The sequence below is a fragment of the Podarcis gaigeae genome (genome assembly GCF_964106915.1).
Source record: "Podarcis gaigeae genome assembly, chromosome: 2".
NCBI classification, from domain to species: domain Eukaryota; kingdom Metazoa; phylum Chordata; class Lepidosauria; order Squamata; family Lacertidae; genus Podarcis; species Podarcis gaigeae.
This window is the reverse complement of record NC_139679.1, coordinates 101,011,131-101,030,907: the sequence shown is the minus strand read 5'-3', so window position 1 is coordinate 101,030,907 and position 19,777 is coordinate 101,011,131. Positions and strand designations below refer to the sequence as shown.

At 43.1% G+C, this 19,777-nt stretch overlaps 1 protein-coding gene and 1 long non-coding RNA gene across 51 annotated transcripts in view; one reads left to right on the top strand and one right to left on the bottom strand.

Moving 5' to 3' along the window:
* Positions 1-19,777, bottom strand: part of MAGI1 (membrane associated guanylate kinase, WW and PDZ domain containing 1) — a 475,361-nt gene that overhangs the window by 162,873 nt on the left and 292,711 nt on the right. For 5 of the 50 annotated variants that reach the window (XM_083722602.1, XM_083722614.1, XM_083722606.1 and 2 more), the window contains exon 1: positions 9,526-9,864. The exons of 41 other annotated variants lie outside the window; for them this stretch is intronic. The gene's annotated coding sequence lies outside the window, so the exon portion shown is untranslated. Of the gene's footprint in view, positions 1-9,525; positions 9,916-19,777 lie in introns of those variants that run through there. 4 more of the 50 variants (XM_083722617.1, XM_083722609.1, XM_083722612.1 and 1 more) reach the window with 3 other exon arrangements.
* The window catches only part of LOC310838190, a 582,108-nt gene that overhangs the window by 368,265 nt on the left and 194,066 nt on the right, over positions 1-19,777 (top strand). The window lies entirely within an intron of this gene.

The window sequence follows — 19,777 nt, the reverse complement described above, 5'->3', positions numbered from 1 at the left end:
GTCAACCCAGTATACTGTTTGGTTTATTAACTATGGTTAATAAACTTTTGTTTAGTTAAAGGTCACTCATTAACTAAGCTTTGCAGTTGGATTATAAACCTTTGTTAACATGAACCATAGCCTAGAGCAGGGGTTGGCAAAGGTTTTTTTGTGTGGCTTGGGCCAGTTCACGGTCCCACAGATGTCAAGGTGGGCCGAAGTGCACGTGTGTGCGCATGCATGCGCAAACGCTATTTCTGGTGCTCCTTTTGGCATGGAGGAGGCGTGTGCAGCTTCCCATTGGCTGCAGGAGCTTCTTGCAGCCAATGGGAAGCCGGCCAGCATTGCGGAAGGCGGTCCCTGCTCTGCTTCATGCCTGTTTCGCGTGGCGCACGGGAGCCAACTGAGAGGGCGGAGGGGTTCTATGGGCCGGTTAAACAACCCGCATGGGCCGTAAGTGATGAGCAGCTAAAAATTCAAACCCTGCAAGGATCAGCTGTTCTCACTTGTGCTTAACTATTCTGTGATGTAATAAACCAATGTTTCAGTGACTTTAACCATGTTTTATTAACTATGGTTAACGTTAAACCATGACTTAGTGCTATGTGCTAACCAGACAAGTGATTCTATCTCAATCCTATTTTGTTGATACATAACAGAAGCTGTTAAAAAAATAAAAAGCACCACAAATTGAGTATAAAGGTTATTGTCATTCTTTTGCTACTCATCCTTAGCTTCTGGTATACAATTTGTTCAAAGCTTCTAAATGTAGGGTTGTGGTCAACACAAGTCAGAGTACACCCATTCAAATTAATGGCCAGGACTAACTTCTGTCCAGTAATTTCACTGGGTCTGCTCTAAGTAGGGGTCCTTTACCCTTTATCTTTACTCTAAGGAGATTTTTTTGCTGAATACAATTTTAATTTTGCTACCATGATACTATTACACACACACACACACACACACACACACACACACATTCTCTACAGATCTGTGTAATTGCCTTTTGAAAAGCCATCTAACCTAGCCATCACTTTGTCTCCCGTAACTTAATATTACCATTACATATATTTATGGGATTGTTGGATACACCAGCCCATCCAATGACAACAGAAGAATACTGTTACCCACAAAGAGGAATAAATGCGCAAGTCTACAACTTCCTGAGAAAAGTTTAAATAAGAGACCGGCTGACAGTGCAAACCCCAAGAGGTATTGCTTATATTGCAAAATAAATTGTCTTGTGTGATGGCATCAGAAGGTAAGTTTCTGTATCCTGACAAGTCATTCATCACAGCTGCCAAAAGTTGGAGGAAAATAGCTGGGCTTACAAGAAGCTGACCTGAAACCCAGGGTGGCAATAGACCTGAATTTCTAAGCTATCACAAAAAATGGCCTACACTTTATAGAATATGTGTTGTGCGTGCGTGTTATCCCCAACCTATCTCCCATACTAATCATGTCAGCTATTTCTTCAATATTAACACTCCGGCTATTGTGAATTACCCCGACCGCAAAGAAGTGTGGAGAAATTAGCAGGCAAGAACAGTGTGTAAGCTAAGCCACCCAGTGGCGTAGCATGGGGGGTGCAGGGGGGCCGGCCGCACCGGGCGCAGCATCTAGGGGTTAGGGTTAGGGGGTGCAAATCCATGGGTTAGGGGGCGCAAATCCACAGGTTAGGGGGCGCAAATTACTTGCCTTGCCCTGGGTGCTGACAACCCACGCTACGCCACTGAAGCCACCCAATGCCACTAGTAGAGGGGCTGTTCTTACAGAAAGCAAACAGAAAATCAGAGTGAATGCACCAAAAGCCATTCGGGGGGGAAAAGCACACTACAAATAATTCATTTGGTGTGGGATCTCCCCCACCGACAGACACAATCCAAAATTGTGAGGAAGCCATGGCACCTGCAACAAAAACCCATGCTGCTGCTTTTATTAATAAGAGCCTCCAGTTATTTTAATTCCAAAACTCAAAAGCAGTGGGGTGTTGGGGAAGTGGGGGAGGGAAGTACAGAAGGGATGTGCTTGTACTATGTGAACAGAAAGCTGTGAACTGCAGTGCTTGGCTGAATATTTTATGACTGTGATCCACATGGTATGCAATGTAATTCTGAGAGCTTACACTGCGCTACGTCGCCTGCATCATCAATGCTGTTTGCAGTTGCTTCACGGGAGAACAAAAAATACATTTATATATAAATGAAGACGGTGAGCTCCGGCAGGAGAGAGCAGTGGAAATCTAGCATCCACTCGAACGTAAAGAAGGGTCTTGTCCCTTGGCCTTTTAAAATAAACATTACCAAGTATTATCATATATTGATAACATGTTAGCGTAGCTGCTTTTAGTTTGCTACTTAATTATCTCATGGTACTATTCCACTTGCAAACCAGTGAATATGGGTTCTGCCATTTATCTTGATTTGTCCACAATGTAGATTCAGGAAGGTAGCCGTGTTGGTCTGACGCAGTTGAAATAAATTAAAAAATTAAATAATTGTCCAGTACCACCTTAGAGACCAATTAATTTTGTTCTGGGTATAAGCTTTCATGTGCATGCACACTTCTTCGGAATTGTCCACAATGTGTTGGTGCAATAAGAACTTGGCCATTTAGTGTGGAAGCACCTGTGTTTTGCAATGCTTTAGACAAGCCTACCCCGATGCTTAGAAAGTTGAGGTCATTTGAATCTGTTTTAGTATTTTAACTTTTGTTATGATTTACAGTACGGTTGTGATTTCTCTCTCTCTCAATTTGATTGTTTTATCTTTTTGTAAAATCGCTTTGAGGTTTGTTTGTTTTTTCTAACAATCAAGCGGTACGTAAATGTTACGAAATAAAAATGAAAACATAAATAATATGAAAATGATGTTAATCGTAAACACACAGTGGCCCAGTCTAGATGTCACACCAACAGTCCAGAACTCCACTGTATGTTGCATCAGCCATGTGCCATGCATAGAGAGATGACCTGGTTTGATAGACCAGTGTGTGGTATGAGCACTCCCAGTTTCCCTGGTTTGGATGTTATGACAAACTGCTTTGACCTAAAATAAAAATCCCTGGTTTGTTAAACAAGCATGTAAGGAAAGGAGGGAAGGTGGGGGTGAGGGGACACATTGTGTATTCCCAGTCCAACAAACCATGGCTTCCCAGGCCAGGATTGCAACACCTGAATTAGGAAAGTGAATCTCTGGTGTCTCTCAGTGCCAGACAAATCCATTGTCCTCAGTCAATCATATACCATTAATGATTTTCTTTTCAATATGATTTTTCATTCCTGTATCCGGGCAAAACAACAGTGAAAAGGACCAAATGGTATTAAGAGAAAGGGCATCAAACAATGATAGTTCAGCAGTACAAATGCCGCTTAAGATTGTTATTAAGAAAAAAAATAATGAGGTGGCGAAAGAGACAGCTTCTCTCTTAAAACCAACAAGTGCATGCACACAATTCATTTTGAATTAAACCCCAATTTAGACAGTTAAGGTTAGGGAATGTGTGCATGTTTACAGTCTTTAGTAACAGATACACCTTTCTTTTGAGATGGGATGGGGAAAGCATATACAGTATGGGTATAAGGGAGGAGGGGACACTATCTAGCTTTACAGCCACCAAGAGATTTGCTTTGTAAAGGGAAATCATTTTGGTAGTGCAATGTAACAGATGGTATCATAGGTCACATGATGGTTTATGTTTTGGAATTTAACAAGCTATATGGCAGACTGTCACTGGAGACAATTATAGCAGGGATAGTAGAGCATTCTTCAGGAAGGAGTAATGCAATGCAATTCTGAGATGTGGGGGAATTTTGGAAAGCATCTGCAGCCAGTAAGTAAGCGGTTGTGCTACAATTTGGGTCAGAACTTCACAATCTCTCAACTGCCCACAGCAGGGGGTGGTTAACCTTTTCCCACCCCCAGCCAACTCACCCTTGGCCAACTCTCAAGGCAGTGTGCAGAGAACACGCCCTCTCTCCCACTACTTTCACATGCAGACACAGACACACAGCTCAGATCAGCTGAGAAGGAGAAATTACTGTCCACCCTCCATTCATCAAATGGCGAGTCTGATAACTGGGGATGTGGTAATTTGCATCCCCATTAGGGTGCTGGACTTTGCCCACCCCAGCACTGTGCATACTTATTTTTTTGCTGCTGTTAGAGCCTTTGGGGAGGGGGAAGGAGACAGATAGAAATGTATATGAACTGGGTGTTAGCCATCCCTGACCTACAGCTTCCATCATGAGAAAAATTAATGAATGAGAAGTAGTAGCTTAGTTTTACTATGACATAAATAGGAGTTCAACTGGATGGTGAGCAATTTTACTACACCGGCTCTTTTCATGTCTCGATAGGCATAATTAGTTGGAAGCTTTTTTTTCCAAATGCCCTATTTTCTTTAAATGTCAGCATCACACCACCCCATAAGTGCTTCCAAATTTTATTTTAAATATATGAACCTATGTACTGGAGCTAACATTAGGCTATGTATGCTGTGAGAAGGGGTCCAAATACCTCATCCCTATTCTCCGCCTTCCCCTGGATTCCCTTTTCCTGTTTCCTCTCAAGTTGTCACTGTCATCCCCAAGTCACTATACCTTATTGTAAATAAGCCAAAAGGCATATAATGGAAATGATCACATATTCTTCCCCTGCCCCCCAACCCCTGCCTTCCTCTGTTGTTTCCCTAAATCTGTTTTAGATTGTTGGCTCCTTGGGCTATCACTTTTTGTAAAATATCATGTATACAGATGGTACTAGAAATATAAACTCCTACTATATGAGAATGATCTTAAAGTAGGTTAGAGAACCTCAGGCTAGATGTGGTCCTCTAGGCCTCTCTATCTGCACTTCAAGGGACGCGGGTGGCACTGTGGTCTGAACCACTGAGCCTCTTGGGCTTGCCGATCAGAAAGTCGGGGGTTCGAATCCCCACAACAGGGTGAGCTCCCATTGCTCTGTCCCAGCTCCTGCCAACCTAGCAGTTTGAAAGCACGCCAGTACAAGTAGATCAATAGGTACCGCTGTGGCGGGAAGGTACCGTAAATGGCATTTCCATGCACTCTGGTTTCTGTCACAGTGTTCTGTTGTGCCTGAAGTGGTTTAGTCATGCTGGCCACATGACCTGGAAAACTATCTGTGGACAAACGCCGGCTCCCTCAGCCTCAAAGTGAGATGAGCACCGCATCCCATAGTCGCCTGTGACTGGACTTAACCATCCAGGGGTCCTTTACCTTTATCTTTTATCTGCACCTCAAAACCCTTCTTGTTTTTCTGAATGGGGGATACAGAGGTGTATATCAGCATGTGCAGAAAGCAACCAACTGCACAAAGGGAAAATGTACCACCGTTGTTTCACCCACTTTTGCCTCTACCACCAGCGTGCAGCCCTCAGAAGGTTGACCAAATAGGAACATGGCCCTTGAACTAAACAAGTTCCCCCATCCTGTCTTAAAGACTCTCTCATGTGAAAAGTCAGTACTGTATATTCAACACCATGTGCAGGATTCCCTAAAAAAACTGCTATTCCGTTATCCCATGATGGGCAACCTACTACGTATTGGTGTCTTTGAGTGTCTTCACTTGAGGCCTGCTGCCCATGCAGGATGAAGATGCACGGAAGTAACACATTGGCTATAGCAATATTTTCCATTCAGAATCCTCCAGGTTTAAACATTATGGTTCAGTAATGCTTAGAGTTTCTGAGCTTGCTCCAAAATCAGCAGCACACATGTCCTATTGTTCTTCTACAGAAGAAGCTGATGTGTAAGTAGTTGAGATTTAATAGGGCTGAGCATCTCATATTTTTTCAGTCTTTGGTAATGAAGCACTATAGGGCAAAGGATTGCCCAGCGCAATTCTGCAATCTCAGAATTAAATGCCCACAAATTGTTAAATACGAGCATGAAACAAAAGCTTAAGTACAATTCCCATTTCTAGTTAATTTATTTCCCCACTTTAGTCTGCATTTTCCCATTTGCTGACCATTATCATGCCAGGCTTCTCAGGAACTCTAGGAACTGCTCTAATTTGTCAATTAAAGGGAAGCAAGAGCAGATGAGTTCTATCTCAAGGAGCAAAGGGTTCATACAGGTAAGTAGCGGAGAACCCTTTCCTTTCTCATCACTTGCTAGGGACCCTTCAGCCCCTCAGCTCTAACCACTGCTATTCTAGTTGGGATCACTCTCAGTTTCTTAAGCAGACATTGGGGGTGGGATGCTTCCAGCTACAAGAAATTAAGCGGCAGCTGAGAATGAGTTTAGAGACCCTGATGCTCTCAAGTTGACCACTCTGGTTTTCTTCCTTAACCAGTGCACATCTGGACTTAAATCTATCACTTTGGTTCGGTGAAACATAACACACACACACACACACACACACACACACACCAGACACGTAGAGCCAAAAGGCAATTATCCCTCCAACTAATAAACAATAAATACTATTCTTGAGCAAGAGTGAACAGATCACCTGGTACTATTTTTTTGAATGCATAGCTAACATATGCACCACACTATTAACAATTCATTCAATGCCCTTTGGGCATGGCAGTATATGTTTGAGGTCAAAAGAATAGTAATCCTAGCCATTCTCAAGTGTGACATACCATGTTGCCAAGCTATTGTGGCGATATAAATTAAAGAAAACCAAGAACCAAGGACATGCAATTCAAATGAGCATCCGACAGAGGACGAGATGGTTGGACAGTGTTCTCAAGGCTACCAACATGAGTTTGACCAAGCTGAGTGGGAAGCAGTGGAAGACAAGAGTGCCTGGCGTGCTCTGGTCCATGGGGTCACGAAGAGTCGGACACAACTAAACGACTAAACAACAACAACAAAACATAACATTTAGCGCAAAACAGTGGAAGAAACAGGATGTGGGATTGAGGATAAGGTCCCCTAAAGAGAGGTCGCCAGGAAGCAAAGGCAAGGATCATGAGAAAATGGAACTGTTAGATTCCAGTGCTAACCAAACCCCACATGGTACTGGGGGGCAGGTGGGGCACACAAAACTAACTGACCATAGTACTTTCAGGTTTAGGAAAGACATGCAATACAAATGGGGCATTTTAAGAGGAAGAGGGTGGGGAGACCTATCAAGGAGCTGGTTGTGATTATTCTGTCCATCACTATGACTCCCCTGAGGAGTCCTTTATCACTCTCTGAGAGGCTTGATACAAACAGAGGAAAACTGTTTAAGTTTTGGCCAAGTGTAATTACCACAAAGGCAGATGGCTTATGGGGCAGTCTCCACGCCTGTCCTCAGCCCAGAGCCAAGCAGAAACAAAGGAGAAGGAAGGGGGCCCCAAGCATCAGTGTGGTAACATCCCTGAGGGCATTGGCTCTTAGTAAATTGTTCCTCCCTTCCCCCCACCCCCTCTTACAAAAACACACATTCACACCACTCCTGTACCAATAGCAAGTACAATGAGAAAGCAGCTTAGTGTTCTGCATTTATGGAAGGGATGAGAAGATGCATTTTTGCCAATGCCTAATTATGTGTATATAGTGGAAGAGAGGCAGCTGGGGAGAGGTTTACCTCTCTCCTACAACATTTAACAGAAGCACATTTGCCATTGCAAAACACAAGTGCAACTGTAAAGGTATCTTCCAAGGATATGGAAGCCTCTGATTAAACTGAATGGTTCCAGTGCAGTTGCAAATAGGCACATACTGGCATTATTATTATTATCATTGGGACCCTCTTGTTCCCTGCAGCGACGCCAAAGAAGGTTAGAACTCCAACATGAAAAACATACAAGTAATCAAAAGTTATGTTTCTTTAAAGGCTAACCTCATGCTAACATGTTAGACCAAAGCCAAATATTTCTTTTCCGTGCGAAACCTAAGAAAAAGTCATTCCCTAGAAATCTCTCACAGTGGTGTCATTTTTTCCCCTTGCAAAAACACACACAACACACCAAAAAACACTTACTATACAATTGCAGCTCTTTGCATTCCACCCATTTGCCTTTGAATGCATTTATTGCAAGCAGGGAACAAAGATTTGACAATCCAGAAATAGAAGCAAAGTATTGGCAATTGCTTAGCATTCAGTGATGAGCCTGTGGCAACAGAATCGTTCACACCCAGAAGGTGGAGGGAGCCAGACTGCTGGGAGTTTTGGCATTCTCCACAGATGCAAGTTCAATATCCAATCCTTTTGCTCGCTTCTGCCCAAATACTGTATACCACACATCTGTGTGTGTGTGTGTGTGTGTGTCAAAGAGAGAGAGAGAGAGGTGTGTGACATCTTCAAACACTATGCTGAAATATAAGGAGAAAATTGAACTTCTTTTTTAATCAACTACCAGGCGATTTCGAGCCTGATTTATTAAAGCCACATCAAATACCACTCCAGGAAAGAAAGAAAAACCGTGGCAGAGGCTGCTGTTAAGAGGAACCTGAGAAATGCAGCGCTCATGAAGCCAAGAGAACAGCTTGTCAATAAATGGGGAGGGCGGAGGAGGAGGAGGAGGGGAGGCAGGTTCACATACTACACTTTTGGCTAAGTTGACAGCCTTTTCCCAGCCTACAGTTTCTGAGCCGCCTTCGCCTTCCGCATCCTTCTGATATTGTGACTCAAACCCTACCCCAGTGTTCTCCCCAGACCACAAGGGTCAGCAGACCTGTTTCTTCAGGCAATAGACGGTTAACTCACAAGGGGGTGCTCTCTCTGGTGAAGCTGAAGGGGGTGGGGAGAGGGGGGGTAGAGAAAGAGAAGAGGCAGAGGGAAGGAAAGGGACTGCACAATAGCGCGCAACACAAAAGGCCATCCTTCTCACCCTGCCTGCCTCTCCATTTTCCCCAGCTGAGACCCAGCTTCATTCAAACAGCATCTTTATTATTATTATTTTTAAAAAAGCAAGCACAATGCAAAGGAGGGAAACTAAATAGCCGCCGTACAAGAATCAGGAAAGGGAATGGGGGGGGGGAGAGATCGTTGGGGGAAAGGGGTTGTTTCATCTCGCCCCTTCCATGTAAATATTGCTACCTCCTCATTCTCCCTGGAAAATATTGTGTGTGTGCATCTGTAAGCCACCAGTAGAATATTGCAATTCCCCCATATTGCATTGGGCGCAGCTGCCTCCGAGAGAGCAGTGAGCATCCTCGCTTCTCTCAGCAAGAGAGGCAAACACAGTAGATAATCGCACGAAAAACATGGCTGGCTGGTGCATCGACAGATGCAAACAAGAACTTACCGACTGGGGCTTATTTAGAGCAGCACAGCATTCAAAAGGAAAAGGCAAACATCAGCAGCACCCTACACACCCCACGGCCACTCAGGAGCTGCGCCCCCGTTCATTAAAAGGGCAAAGAGCCTTTCGCATTTTAAATCAAAGTTTTGCCGCCGACAGCCAACTGCAGCCCGCCTGCCTGTTGGAAAAAGGTCTGGCCGATATTGCACGGATCTCCTTTTGCATCGCAGCCTTATTCTCCGCCCGTGCCTTCCGCTCACCCGTCACTCAATCGGAAGCAAAGCAGACGAGGATATGAACAAAACAAAACAAAAATCGCGAAGGGAAATGTTGTTTTTTTACCTGATTGCACGCAACTTCACCGGCGAGAGCGCGAGGCAGAGATTCCGGAGGTAACGCGGCGAGGAAGAGAGAGAGAGAAAAAACCCGGCGAGGTTTTCAGGTCCCTCCTTTCCCCCTCCTCCTCCCTCCCCGCTTTTCGCAGTCCACCGTCTCATCTACATGCATCTGAGCGAGCGGTCGCCAGCAGCTGCTTCTTTTTCTTAAGCCCACAGGCAGAGAGCCCAGGAGTCCCCCTGCCCAGAGCCCCCGCGCGGTGGTGGGCGCGCACACCCCGAGCGCTGCTGCTGCTGCTGCCTGCTGCTGCTGCTACGAGGCGAGCCTCTCCCGGCCCTGCCGCGTCCCTCTGGCGAGCAGCGCCCGGCTACCTCCACATGGCCTTTGGATAAATAAGGCTCTTCTGGCACAGCAGCCACGGAGCAAATCGCGGCACAGTTGGGAGGTGGAGGGAGAGGAGAAGCTCTGGGCTGGGCTGATAGGTGAAGACAGCCTATTGAACAGGCAGCAGCAGCAGGAGGAGGTTGTGGTTGTCGTCGTCATCATCATCATCATCATCATTATTATTTTGACAAGGGGCTGAAATCAGGTTTCTTCTATCCTGGGAGACTCTTCACCTGACTCATTCCAAATCCAGTGGTACCTCAGGTTACATACGCTTCAGTTTACATACACTTCAGGTTACAGACTCGGCTAACCCAGAAATAGTGCTTCAGGTTAAGATCTTTGCTTCAGGATGAGAACAGAAATCGTGCTCTGGTGGCACGGCGGCAGCAGGAGGCCCCATTAGCTAAAGTGGTGCTTCAGGTTAAGAACAGTTTCAGGTTAAGAACGGACCTCCAGAACGAATTAAGTACTTAGCCTGAGATACCACTGTACCGGTTTCATCCTCCTTGCCTTGAAATATCTGGCACACAGAATAGTAGAGTTGGAAGGGGCCCCAAGGTTCATCTAGTCCGACACCCCCCCAATGCAGGAATCTCATGGGCTTGAGGAACATCAGGTTGAAAAGAGGCTGGGAGTGAGAGGTGCACCCTTCCAACCCTGTTTCCCCGAGGCAATCTCCTATGCCACAGGCAAATCTCTATGCATACTGATTTTTGCCTTGCATGAGGAACCTGTCTTTGTTTAAAACCCGTATGTGAAGTTGCACACATCCGCTACAGAGCCCGCCAGCTAGCTCTCTTTTCCACCCCTTGGCTTTGTAGCCTCTGTAGGGTCAGCATGTGCCTATATCAAAATAATAACTTTTGCTGAATATCTTTGAAATGCAGCGCCCATTGTTTAACAAGCACAGGCCCCATCTGTTGCGAGTGCAAAGCACCCTATTATAGCATTCTCATGTGTGTGTGTGTGTTTAAAAAAGGAAAAGGGGGTGATCAGCTTATCAATACCCTTGCGTCAGAAGCCAATGCAAACAGGCTAATAATGGAGAATAAATACACCAGGGTAGAAAAGTCCTCATGAAATGGAGGGCTGGGGAGAAGGCAGGGAGATGCAGATTTTGGCTAGGGACCTTGGTCTGAAAGAGTCAGATGCATTACAATGATGCCTTACGCAAGCTGAGATTATTTGTCTCCATTACTTTATTTAAATTATCCCTACAATGCTTTATTCCTGCCAACCTAGCAGTTCGAAAGCACGTCAAAGTGTAAGTAGATAAATAGGTACCACTCCGGCGGGAAGGTAAACGGCGTTTCCATGCGCTGCTCTGGTTCACCAGAAGCGGCTTAGTCATGCTGGCCACATGACCCGGAAGTTGTACGCCGGCTCCCTCGGCCAATAAAGCGAGATGAGCGCCGCAACCCCAGAGACGTTCGTGACTGGACCTAATGGTCAGGGGTCCCTTTACCTTTACCTTACAATGCTTTATATACATCAAAGGAAAAACAAAATCTCAAGGCAGGTTTTGTATCAGACAGGTAAGCCCTCTATTATCTTTTCAGCACCTTCCATTTCCAACAAGTCCTTTAAGTAGAGATTGGCAATGTGATTTGATGATCAAATATTTGGCCAGGGGTCAGATACTGACCAAAAAAAGAAAGAAAATAAAACATTGTCTGAATTTTCTTATGCAGATTTAAAACACTGAAATTGGCTAGTCCCCATCCCCCCACTGCAAATAGCATTTTGAAACAGACAACTTTGGGTGGATTTGAGTTATATCCTCTAACTGGTAGAGAAATACTACAAAGGATCAGCCAGAGCTCAGAATAAAATAACATCAACAACAGCGTGAGACTAGAGCTTGTCTTGATAATGGAAGGATACTTAGCCTACAGAAAGGGTGGGAATCCTTTGGTCTCCCAGATATTGCTGCACCAGAGTTCCTATCAAGATGGAGCCTTAGCCATGCTGATGGGATGTGGAGACCCAAAACTTGGGAAGGGGCCCACATCCATCACTTCCAGAGTACAGGAAAGCTTTCCTTTGGCTAAACTCTTAGTTGTTCATTCAACCACAGTTTAGACCAGAGATGATCACTCCTGTGCCTTTATTAGAAGAATGCACAAATGTAAACCTTCCATATCTGAGATCACTGAAGTTGTGGCGAAACTAAACATGATACATTCATGTTCTTCAAGTTCAGAAGTTTATTGTTCTAGTCAAAGGACCAGAGAGACTTGTAGTGATAGAATTAAAAAATATTATTTATAATATTGATCATATATATAAAAGAATTGGGAGAACTTCATTGGGAGAAATTCCAGATGGATGGCTAGATACCATAGAACCACAATGCTTTTGTTCTTTAATCACTGTGATTTAATCTTGTAGCCAACTAAGTTCTATTCGGAGTAGAAGCACTGAAATTAATGAACCTACAGCAGTCATGTCCATTCATTTCAATTGACCTACTCTGAGTAGGACTAGCATTGGATACAACCCAATTTTCTATGCTACTTTGTAGACAAGAACCATTCAACTTGTTGACAGCATTGTACTTCACAGTATGTTATCACCAAAATACTATATCACCAACTGCCACCAAGAAAGAAAATCTGTTTCTTTGCTCTCATTCAGCTTCACAGCAACAGCAACTGCTTAAACAATAATGAATAGCAACTAAATAGCCCTCATTAAAAGCTCTACTAAAAGTTGACAGTACGTTTGATAACTCCCTTTCAATATGTAATTATTAAATATGCTGCCGAACAGCAGATTGATTTAGAGGCTTTTATACTTATGCATTTAAATGTATTCTGATCGCATCTGAAATGTTTTCTCAATGGCCATTGTTCACATCAGGAATTCTAATTGTAACACTTTAAAAAACAACAACCCCAAAGCATTCTACAGTCTGATGTTAAACAACACACTCTTGAAGTACATCACTATTATTCCTGTTTTATCCACTGGAAATTAAACTAAATTACAGTGTCTTGCTCAAGAATGAATGGCAGAGATACATGTTGAACCTAGGTTAGCACACTAAATTTACTACCATAAGAAGCGGTGGTGGCCATTAGTCCATCCAAGGTATGGTCTGAAAGCACATGATGGAACCACGGTACTGAAGCTGATTTAAAGCACATTTTCCCGACAAAGGATTTGTTGGGGGTGCTGGGATTTGCAGTTCTGTTGAGGGTTCGTTACAGTGCTTTAAATGTGCCATGTGGTGTGTATACAGTCTAAGCAAACCTTGGTCTGGTCAGTTCCTGGATGGGAGAAAATGTGGGAATCATCTATCTATTACCTTCACATTTAATGACAAGCGGGATACAAAAGTTAAAATGAAAATAACTTAAAAACAGCTTCAGCAGGGGGCTGGTCCACTGTCCCTCAGACCTTGTGGGGGGCTGGACTATATTTTGAAAAAAATTTAAAAATGAATGAATTCCTATGCCCCACAAATAACCCAGAGATGCATTTTAAATAAAATGACACATTCTACTCATGTAAAAACACGCTGCTTCCCGGACTGTCCACTTGGAAGTGAAAATGAAGCAAGCAGCAACACCCAAGAACCTTAAAAGATTCCTTAGAACCAGGACACCATGGCAAGAATTTTTCACAGGATGTAGCAATCCTGCACCTCTAAATCTACTTTCATAATGGCTCTCATGCAGAAAAGACCCCACACAAATATTCGGCCCTCCTACATCTGCCTTCTTTATCACATCTGTGCATTCACAGATGTCCTTACTGACTCTCCCACTCCTATGCATTGCAGATGCAACTAAAGTAGGGATGGTGAGGAAACTGGTGCCCTCCAGATGTTGCTCGTATCATTCCCTGTCATTGCTGCCTGCTGCTGAAAAGCACCTGGGTCAGTTGAGGAGACCGGTGATGTAGCCGAGTCAGAGTGAGAACCCCTTCCAAGTCAGAACTGGGCACTTGCCAGAGTCTGACCTAGCTCACAACTGACACTAGGTCTGCTTTTTACATTCCTGGGCCTTCTAATCTAAACTCTTTTATCGCTTGGAGGGCATTATGTTTTCTTCTACCTTAGCTTTTTGATCCTCCTCCTTCTAGCCCCCAGTATGTTGTGTGCTTCCTAAATGCTCTTATTGTTCTAGCTGGGCTCTGAGGTCCCTTCCAACTCTATTTGAAGGTTGGGTTATAAATTTCTATAATGCGTCCATAACATTTTTAGCTTTGCTTTGCTTTGGATTGCCAAGAATATGCCTTTGATGTGCATACAGCTGTGTGTCATGTTATTAGATGTTTTACATAGCTTTTTAAAACAGCAACCCATGCCCAAAGCCCTAGGACTACAGTTAAGAAGACTTGAACCAGCAGTTTAACTACCTAAAAAAGTGGCTGTTCTGCCCCCTCAGTAGGATTCCCTTGGGAGATTCCCACTCTTCGTAGGAAGAGTAGCAATATTCTCAACTGCAGGAAAACATAAAATACAGATCATCTGCCAATTTGGAAAGCGCTAGATGGCTGGAATTATTGGGTCTGGAAAGGGATGTTTGGCTGTGACTGAATCTCTGTGCATATATACAGGAAGAGAAGGACACACAGCACATAGTTCAAAGGGCTGCAGGGCCCCCAAATATAGTTTGGAACAGGAGCTGATGTCCTCTGCTCCACTATCACAGAATAAACAGCACAGAATGAGAGATGCTGGCCTTCTGTTGTGCCCTTCATCAAAAACAAAGAGCCTTAGAGCATGAGTACCCCTGGAGACTGATTTTTTAAAAAAACAAGTCTCATTTCATCTGTATCAACTACATGCAGATGGTTAACAGTACTTATTCCTATATGGTTTGGGTTTTTGCTTTGCTTAGCTGTGGGGCACCTGAGACATCCTGCCAGCACAGAATACTGATAAGTAATCATGGATCCAGGAGGTCTATTACCTGCTGGTGCCCTACTTCGCTAACTGCAACAATGATGACGTGCTTCAAGAAGGAAGCAAACAGCATGGCCCTTGCCTAGTTTCCATATGCATTTTGAATTTGGCAAGGAGGTTTTTACATCGGTCAGCCTGATGAATGCTGGCACAGCTTATTTGACACATTTGGTTAGGGCTTCTGTATGATGCACTGGGTGTGTAAAGGTAAAGGTACCCCTGACCATTAGGTCCAGTCGTGACTGACTCTGGGATTGCGGCGCTCATCTCGCTTTACTGGCCGAGGGAGCCGGCGTTTGTCCGCAGACAGCTTCCGGGTCATGTGACTAGCATGACTAAGCTGCTTCTGGCGAACCAGAGCAGCGCACGGAAACGCCGTTTACCTTCCCGCCGGAGTGGTACCTATTTATCTACTTGCACTTTGACGTGCTTTCGAACTGCTAGGTGGACAGGAGCTGGGACTGAACAACAGGTGCTCACCCCATCGCGGGGATTCGAACTGCCGACCTTTTGATTGGCGAGGTTCGCACCTAGCCTCAGTCACACAGTCTCCTTGACTGCCCTGGGCAAGCTGCTATCTCTTTAGCCAAAAATAACACACAGGATTGCTGTGAAACGAAAAAGCAACTCTGAACTCTACAGGTGGCCTAACAAACAGGTCTATTGCTCACTGTTGAATATTTTAAAATAATTTGCAGATAAATTTACAGAATAGAGATAATTTCTATTATCTCTACTCAGCCATTACAAATACTGGGAAATAAACGTGTGTGTGTGTGTGTGTGTGTGTGTGTGAGAGAGAGAGAGAGAGAGAGAGAGAGAGAGAGATATTATTTTATTTATTTATTTCCCTTCCATCACCATAAAACCATAAGGTCCCAGGGGAGACTATATTAAAATGCAATATTTAAAATGTTGTGTGGAAGGCAGATAGAAGTCTGTAGCAGCAAGCATTTTTTTCTTGTATCCATGGAGATTCCTTGTGCTTTTCGGAACCCTGGAGAAAACCCTGGAGGGTTCTGAAATGGAGGGGGAACTTCCATGGATCCAAAAGGCTCCCCCACATTGCAGGATTTCCATGAGTTGGAAGGTGATGGAATCGATTGGGGTGGGGTGGAGGGAAAAATCAGGGTGCTCGTCCCCTCCACCCTCTCACACCTTTTATTCCTGACATTTGTAAAGCCTGTATGTAGCTATCCTGTTCAGTAGAGACTGGTGAATTGTGAATCTCTGCTAATGCCATTTATAGAGTGCTATCAATGTACACGATAGTTTCCTAAGCACAGTAACTTAATCACAACACGTAGGCTCCAAGAAGCTTACAAGTGAAATGTTTCTTGCTGGGATGGGGAGAAAATCAAAGGTAGGCATGGGTTAAAGAGGATTACAAACCACAGACCTTAGGTTTAAACAAACTATGTTGCTGGCATAGATACTGTGAGACTTATTTAGAAACACATCCTAATTTTCTAGCAGTGGTCTATGATCTCTCATCTACAATGTTTTGTGGATATATTTGTATTTCATTTCAAATAATAATAATAATAATAATAATAATAATAATAATAACAACAACAACAACAACAATAATAATTTATACCCCACCCATCTGGCTGGGTTTCTCTAGCCACTCTGGGCGGCTTCCAACAAAATATTAAAATACAATAGTCTGTCAAACATTAAAAGCTTCCCTAAACAGATAATGCAATTTATTTGAAACAAGAATTCCACACACTTAGTACTGAAGTCATAAGCTTTTACATATTTTCAGAATTTTTTTACGTGTTTGAGATTTGTTTCAATAGTATTTTTATTTGTATTATTTTACCACTTTGTTGTTTGCCACCTTGGGTAACTGTGGAAGGAAAGGCGAGATAGAAAATAACAGCAGTAGCAGCAGCAACAACAACAATGACACTACACAGCAACAAATATATGCCAAAAAAAATTGACATCTAATTGTGACAGTATACAGAAAGTTGTGCTTTAAAGCCTGGAATTCAAAGCACTCATTAGCAAAGCTGGCTTTCTATCATACAAGGAACTCAATATTTTACATAAGTCAATAAAAATAACCCAATTTTCTACTTTTGAATGCTGGGAATGTACGGCTGTGGTACTCAGGTGTGGTCACCTGAATTAGAGTTGGGAAATAGATGCTTGAACACCAAGTTGCTGCTGTTACCTTTTCTAGAAAGCTAAATTGAGAAACTTAAAATGGAAAATATTATCTTCGATTGCTTTCCCCCTTCCTAACTGTGTTGGTTTTTTTTTAAGAAAACCCAACAGTGAGACTTACTAATGTTTAGAAACAAGCAAAATTTAGGGTGCCCACATTCAACTTTGGGTATCATCTTAAGGAAGTTTTTAACGTTTGCTGTTTTATCGTGTTTTTAATATTCTATTGTGAGACACCCAGAGTGGCTAGGGAAATCCAACCAGATGGGCGGGGTATAATAATAATAATAATAATAATAATAATAATAATAATAATAATAATAATAATTTATTATTTGTACCCTGCCCATCTGGCTGGGTTTCCCCAGCCACTCTGGGCAGCTTCCAACAAAGATTAAAAATACATTAAAATGTCATACATTAAAAACTTCCCTGAACCTTCAAATAATAATATATTATCACCACCATCATAATCTTTTTATCTTGATAATTTGTAAGGAAGAAATGACACATTTTAATATCTCCACATGGGTAATACCCCATTATGGGCAGTGCCCTAAACTTTCAGTCAACACTGCCCCACTGTAAGCCTGATTCCATATTGCTAATAGGAGATTCAGCCATTCAGAAAGCGCATGCAATGTATTTTTCCTGGCTGTGGCAAGCTAGCTAGCAAGTGCGTCCCAAGCCTAGCCTTTCCCTTGGCATGTCAGTTTTCTGCGTACAGTCAGATGTAGGGAGAGCAATCAAACCAGCCCTCTCCCCCAGCTGCATTCTTATGTGGTCCAGTCCCTGAAGAATTGCACCATGTGGTTCTTTTTTTAGCATTTCAATCAGCTCAGAGACAAGTGAAGGTAAGATAAAGGCAGAGTCCACATTCTCACAGGGCTCAATTAACAATAATAAAGAAACATCTGATTCTAGTCACTGCAGACTACCATAAATTCTTGTCAGATCTTTCAGAAATATGGGCTTCCCAGGAGATGAGCAAGATACCTCACCCATGAAGGGTAATTATATCAGACTCCTTCTGTACAGAAACCATCACACACTTTCTGCCCATCAAGGTCTTTCCTGCAGGTGAAAGTCAGAGCAGGTTGTACCCAATTATATGTGAGGTTCCATTTACCAAGGGATTTTTAGTTCGTTTAACAAAATGAGCAAGGAGGCTTTATTGCACACGTAGTTGGCTATAAATCTTTGTGAATATCAAAACTGGAAAAAGTGTGGGGGTTCCCCCCCCCCATCTCCTAGCGATAATCATAACCGAGTGGACTTAAGATTAGACGTTTGCCTAATTATGATAATTCAACACACATTCTGGTTGCTCTTTCTTTCGCAACCCCTCAGGAAGTTTTATTAATACTGCTTGCTATGCGTTATTAAAAAGCTCATGACATTTGCAAGCTTTGAGGCAAATTACAACGGTACAGAGACCCTCAACACCACCTAAGTCTTGTGTGCTTAGGCCTCCCAAACAAGCCATGATCAACATCTGCTCTGCAAGAGGTTCCCAAATATCACTTAAAGAGAGTCAGTCACACTTATGGGTCAACTGTGGGATGTAGCGATATAGATATCTAAAGCAAACCCGGTTTCTGGCTTAGTTTACATGTAACACTAAGCCAAACCATGGTTTAGTGTATACTATGGGTTCCTAGTGCAAAGTTTATGGCTGAAGTGCTCCTTCTCCTGCTGCTGCTGTGCTATCCAGGACTAAGCTATGGTTTGATTTAACATTACAGTGGTACCTTGGTTCTCAAACGCAGAAAACCCAGAAGTAAGTGTTCTGGTTTTCAAGTGTTTTTCGGAAGCCGAACATCCAATGTGGCTGTCGTCTATTGTTTCCGGGGCACCTGCACGAATCAGAAGTTGCGCCTTCGTTTTTGAACATTTTGGAAGTCAAAGGGACTTCCGGAACAGATTAAGTTTGGTGCTTTTGTTTTTGCTATTTATTTTACGTTTTTGTTTTTGAGGCTTTTTCGGTTCATTTGTTTTTGTGACTGTATGGAACCCAGTTCAGCTACTGATTGTGACTGTGGAAATGGATAAAAGCCCCCGCCATCCAAACAATGACTATCATCAGCGCAGGTGAGGGGGGGGAAATAATTTTAATTTCTATCATCTACAATACTGTCTTATTTATTTTATAGTACAATCCATTGATTATTGCTTTTGTTTTATGGATCAATGGTCTTGTTAGATAGTAAAATTCATGTTAAATTGCTGTTTTAGGGGTTGTTTTTAAGAGTCTGGAATGGATTAATCCATTTTGCATTACTTTCTATGGGAAAGCGCGCCTTGGTTCCAGAACGGATTAAGTCTGAGAACCACTGTACATCCAAACCAAGACTTGTGGCTTGTCTTGGCCCAGACAAAACTGAGGTGAGGAAGACCCAAGGCAGGGTCTTCCCTCTTATGCTATTCTAACTTGGCATTGTTCTCAGGGAGATACCAGTGAAGACTTCCTTCTCCATCCCAACACCTGTGCATTCAGATTCCCTCCCCCCCACCTCAGTACTGTTTTCATCTAATTTTTAATCCTTTGACTAATTGGTCTTACACTGTTTTATTGTACATTCATTGATCTGGCTGTCTTTAAAAAGGGTGTAACTAGCTCTGAGAGGCTTTAGCTTGAAGAGCAGTAGATAAATAACTTAAATAAAATACGTGGAACCAAATTAAAACCAAAAAGTAATACACACTTCTATATGCTTTAGATGGGTAGCTTTAAAAATAGCCCGTTCTCCTGAACTCCTGAAGTCTATGCTGCTATCT